The sequence below is a fragment of the Portunus trituberculatus genome, chromosome 41 (genome assembly GCF_017591435.1).
Source record: "Portunus trituberculatus isolate SZX2019 chromosome 41, ASM1759143v1, whole genome shotgun sequence".
In the NCBI taxonomy this organism is placed as follows: Eukaryota; Metazoa; Arthropoda; class Malacostraca; order Decapoda; family Portunidae; genus Portunus; species Portunus trituberculatus.
Window position 1 is genome coordinate 1,665,386 of NC_059295.1, and position 6,022 is coordinate 1,671,407.

Consider the following 6,022-nt stretch of genomic DNA (forward strand, 5'->3'; position numbering starts at 1 on the left):
AAAAAAGTGGAATGTAAAATATTAGAAATGGATATAGAAGAGGAAAGGAAGATAGAGACGATTCATACAAAGGAGACCGATTAAATTACAGAAAGGCTGATATTGAGAATCTGAAGAACTATTTTAAAAAGTAAACTGGGAGGAGATGGAAAACTCAGAGACAATGCAAGAGAAATATAACTTATTTTGAAATATACAAAACAGGAGTCAGGAATATGTCCCAAATATAGACCTAAAGAATAAGGAAAGAAAGATGGTTTAATGCAAAGTGTGCAAAGGAGAAAAGAGATGGAGCATGGAAAGGTGGAGGAGAAATAGAAATCCAGCAAATAAGGAAAACTTCAAGGCAGCAAGAAATGAATATGTTAAGGTGAGGAAGGAAGAGAAAAGAACTTTGAAAAGGACATTGTCGAAAAATGTAAGAACAACCAAAATTGTTCTACAGATTCATAAATGGAAAAATTAGGCAAAGAGAAACAATAGAAAGGTTAAAAGGAGAGAGAACAGGATGGTGGAAGACCCAAAAAGTATGGCAGAACTATTAAATAATAAATTCAGGAGGTCTTTACTAAGGAATCCAAATTTGAAAGGCCACAGGGTAATAGAGACAGTCTATATGAAAGAGATTAAAGTAACCAAGCTTGAAATAAGAGAGTTAATGAAGGAACTGAATGAAGAGAAGGCAATGGGACCGGATGAAGTCTCAGGCAGAATACTGAAAGAATGTAGGGAAGAACTAGCAAGTCCTATACACAACATCATAAAATGCTCAATAGAAAATGGAACAGTACCAGTAGAATGGAAAAGAGCTGAGGTGGTTCCCATATATGAGCAGAAGGAAGGAAAAACCTTAAAATTACAGACCGGTATCACTAACTAGTGTAATATGCAAGATGTGTGAAAATAATAAAGAAACAATGGATCGAGTTCCTTGAAGACAACAAATTAATATCAAATAGCCAATTTGGTTTTAGAAAAAGACGGTCGTGTGTAACTAATTTATTGAGTTTCTATTCTAGAATAGTTGATAGAGTACAAGAGAAAGAGGGATGGGTTGACTGTATTTATTTGGATTTTAAAAAGGCGTTTGACAAAGTGCCACATGCAAGATTACTATGGAAGTTAGAGGAGAAGGGTGGCTTAAAAGGAAACACATTGAGATGGATAGAAAATTATTTGAGAGGGAGAGAAATAAGGACGGTAGTTAAAGATATGAAGTCCAAGTGGAGAGCAGTAGAAAGTGGAGTGCATCAGGGGTCAGTATTGGCACCAATACTTTTCCTCATTTATATTAACGACATGCCAGAAGGAGTGAACAGCTACATAAATTTGTTTGCGGACAATGTGAAACTGTGCAGAATTATAAAGCAAAAAGAGGATTGTGAAATACTGCAAGAAGACCTAAATAAGATTTGGGAATGGAGTAAAAAGTTGGAGATCGAATTCAATGTGGACAAAAACCATGTCATGGAAATGGGAAAGAGTGAAAGATGACCAGTGGGAATCTATAAGATGGGAGATGGAGTAGAACTGGAGAAAGTAAAAACAGAAAGTCTGGAAGGATCAAATAGTCTAGAAAACTTTGGGCTATGCTGAAATTATAGATCAACAGATCATAGAAGAGAAGATTACTGAGAAAGTGGTGAAGGTTATTAAATCAAATGAGACATTGGTGAGGGAAACTGTAGACAAAAAGAGATGTGTGGTGATATTTGGTGTGGAGGAGGATAAGACACCGAGTAAAATGGAGAGAGAAAAAACATAAAAAGGTGATAAATAATATCATTAATGTGGTGCAGGAGGAGGAAAAGACCTAGTACAAGAAATAGAGGACTTCCATAGAATTGGAAAGTTCACAGAGAAGGTATGAGGCCAATAAGAATCAAACTTAAGTCACAAAAGGATGTAGATGAATTGGTGGAGAAGTCATGGAGGCTAGCCAGCAGGAAACAACAAGGAAGATTTGGTTGAGAAGAGATCTCGGTGAAAAGGAAAGAGAAATGTTAAATGAGTTGAGAAAGGAGGCTTTGAAAAAAATGAAGAGAGGACAGAAGAGGAGAAGAAAGAGTTTTCTGGAGAATCTTGGATATGAGACTGAGGAAGTGGTTCATAACCCAGAAAAGTACAGCAAGAAAGGACTAAAGAAACTTACATATGAGCGAAATGTAATGTATTCCAACATAAATGGAGTGATATCGGGATTTTAGAACTCAACGATTACTTGAGGGACAAGAACCCAGATATTGTGGGTCTTACTGAAACAAAACTGAGAGAGGAGAAGACCTGATGATGGTTGGAGAAGGAAATATAATGTTTGGAAAAGAAATAGAGTAGGTAAGATGGGAGGAGGAGTGATGTTGCTGGTTAAAAAAGATATAAAGGTGGATCAAGTGAAAGAAGGTATGGGAAAGGCAGAAGTGCTAAAGATCAGAGCAGAAACTAATGAAGGAAAAAAGAGGCACTACATAGTGGTGTACGTACCACCTAAGACAAATGCATGGTCAGTACAGGAATATGAAGAAATGATAAGTGATACAGGAACATGTCTGGAAGAAATGTTGGGTGGCTGTGAACGAACTATAATGATGGGAGATTTTAATTGTAAAGAGGTGTGTTGGGAGGACTGGTCAATGGAAGGATCAGAGACAACATGGGAAATACACTATTGACACTGGCAATGGAAAATGTGTTAACTCAGTGGGTCAAAGAAGATACTAGGTTTGGAGGAGGGAGCATCGTCAAGACTGGACTTGGTCTTTAGTACAGAGCCAATGGTCATTGAGGAGATGAGGGTGGAGTGCCCTTTAGCAAAGAGTGATCATGCAGTTTTGGAGTTCAAGGTGATAGATGAAGAGAAATCTAGAAGAAATGAAGAATATAAAGTGGGAAGATGGAATTATGCCAAGACAGATTTTGGAAACCTAAAGAAATTCTTTCAAGAGACAAATTGGATGAAATTCAAGAGTGCTAAGGAGCAAATGAAAAGTGGAAGGAATTTATAAAAATATACAAAGAAGGTGAGAAAAATTTGTACCAATAAGACAACATAGAGAAGTTGGAAAGCAGGACTGGTTTAACGATAGATGTGAAAAGGCTAGAACAAGAAAAGAGGATGCATGGAAGAGGTGGAGAAGGAAAAGACGGATTAAGCAGTGGGAAAGTTACAAAAGAGCAAGAAATGAATATGTGTTGATTAGAAGAGAAGAAAGAAAGAAACAAGAAAAGGATATAATTGATAAATGTAAAGACCAACCAAGGCTTTTTACAGACATGTGAACAACAACATCAAAAATAGAGAAAGTATTGAAAGTTTAGAAGTAAATGGAGTATGCAGTGAAGATCCCAGGAAATGGCAGAGGCTATGAATGGATGCTTTCGGAAGGTATTCACAAAGGAGACTGCTTTTGACAAACCACTGGTAATGGAACAGAAAGGGATTATGAAGGAGTTTCAAGTAACTGTGGAGGAGATCAAGAACATGATGGGGAGTTTAGAAGTGAGAAAAGCTGTGGGACCTGATGGGGTATCAGGATGGATTTTAAGAGAATGCAGGGAGCAATTGGCAGAAAAAGTTTGTGAAGTAATTGATGCCTCATTAAGGGAAGGTGTAGTGCCCCAAGACTGGAAAAGAGCTAACATTGTCCCAATCTATAAATCAGGTAACAAGAGAGACCCATTGAACTATAGACCAGTGTCACTTACAAGTGTGGTAGCTAAGATGTGTGAGAGGGTGGTGAAGAATAGATGGACAGACTTCTTGGAGAAAAATGACATACTTTGTGAGTGTCAATTTGGTTTTAGAAAAGGCGTTCATGCACGACAAACCTGATATGTTACTATTCGAGGGTGATAGATGTAATACAGGAAAGAGATGGTTGGGCTGATGGAATATATCTGGATTTAAAAAGGCCTTTGATAAGGTACCACACCAGAGACTGATCTGGAAACTTGAAATGGTAGGAGGAGTGCATGGCAGTTTACTAAAATGGATGGAAGACTTTTGGTAGGAAGAGAAATGAGAACAATAATTAAGGACAGACCATCAGAATGGGGATTGGTGGAGAGTGGAGTTCCACAGGGATCAGTGTTGGCACCAGTAATGTTCGCGGTCTACATAAATGACATGGTGGATGGGGTGTCCAGTTATGTGAGCCTATTTGCAGACGATGCAAAATTGTTAAGAAAAGTGAGATGTGACAAAGATTGCGAACTACTCCAGGAAGACTTGGACAGAATATGGAAATGGAGCTGTACATGGCAAATGGAGTTCAACACGACAAAATGCAAGAAAATAGAGTTTGGCAAGAGTGAAAGAAGAATCAGGAGTATGTACAAGATAGGAAATGAAGACATAAAACCAGTCATGAAGAAAAAGACCTTGGGGTGACAATTACCAATGACCTATCGCCAGAGAGACATATAAACAAAATAATTGGAGAAGTATTGAACTTATTGAGGAACATAAGAGTGGCGTTCGTATATCTAGATGAAGAAATGATGAAGAAAATAATTACTGCAATGATAAGACCGAGGCTTGAATATGCAACAATACAGTGGGCTCGAACTTAAAGAAACACATAAGGAAACTAGAGAAAGTACAGAGGGCTGCAACGAAAATGGTGCCTGACTTAAGAGATTTGACTTATGAAGACAGACTGAAAAGAATGCAACTTCCAACCCTGGAAAACAGAAGAGAAAGGGAGACCTGATAGCAATATACAGAGTGATGATTGGCATGGAAAAATGGATAGGGAAGATCTGTGTATGTGGAATGGAAGAATGTCGAGAGGGCATGGGAAAAACTAAAATGGCCACTTATAGGAGAGATGTGAAAAATATAGCTTCCCTCATAGAAGGGTGGAAGCATGGAATAGTTTAGACGTGGAAGTGGTCAAAGGAATATTCATGATTTTAAGAAAAAGCTGGACAGGAATATTCATGATTTTAAGAAAAAGCTGGACATTAATAGATATGGAGAAGAATATGGCGGGACAACACGAGCATAGCTCTTTTCCAACGTATGTTACAATTAAAACTACAACTAGGTAAATACACACAGTAAATACACATTTATATTTTTATGTCTTTTCAAATCCTTATAAAAAGAGACTTAAGTACTTGTGGTTAGATATCAAAATATGAAGTGGTGTCATTACAATACAATCAAGAATTCTGAATTTTAGCTGCATATCTTGTATTAATAATTTCTGAGATATTTAATTTTAAAACAGGGGACATCCTTCGTGGAACATGAGTCATCTCCCAGCAGACATGTGGCGTCACAATGGCTTCCATGGCTGTATCTTTGACCTACAGTAGCCAAGTCTCAGTAGGCCCCTGGACTGCTGTTAGAGTGGCGCTGCCTTTAATGTACAGGAGTGTGGTAGGAGCCCATGCCAGGTCGGTCCAAACCCTTGCCACAATGGAGGCACCTGCATTGCTCTTGGTGCCACTTTCAGGTTAGCCAGCTGTCTTACCCTCTGGTTTCAACTACAATAAAGACTTCATAAATTAATATAATAGTCTTATCAAAGTTCTGACATATGAAATATCTCTAACAATCCTTGGAAATCCTTCATACAGGCTTAGGCTCCTCAGTTTCATCTCCTTCTTCCTTCTATAGCAGTGATTCTCAACCTTTTTTCTGGTCATTATCTCACTTTTCATACATGACCCTCATACATGGTTTGCCATGCATAGCCTGTGATTGCAGTGACTGACTATAGTCCAATAATCATTAGGGTCATGTAAAACTAATTTTAAAGTAAATAAATATATATTTGTTCTTCAAATCTCATATTCAGTAATTGTTGGAATGTTTCTAAAGTAATAGTGATCATGCAGTTTTGGAGTTCAAGGTGATAGACGAAGAGAAATCTAGAAGAAATGAAGAATATAAAGTGGGAAGATGGAATTATGCCAAGACAGATTTTGGAAACCTAAAGAAATTCTTTCAAGAGACAAATTGGATGAAATTCAAGAGTGCTAAGGGAGCAAATGAAAAGTGGAAGGAATTTATAAA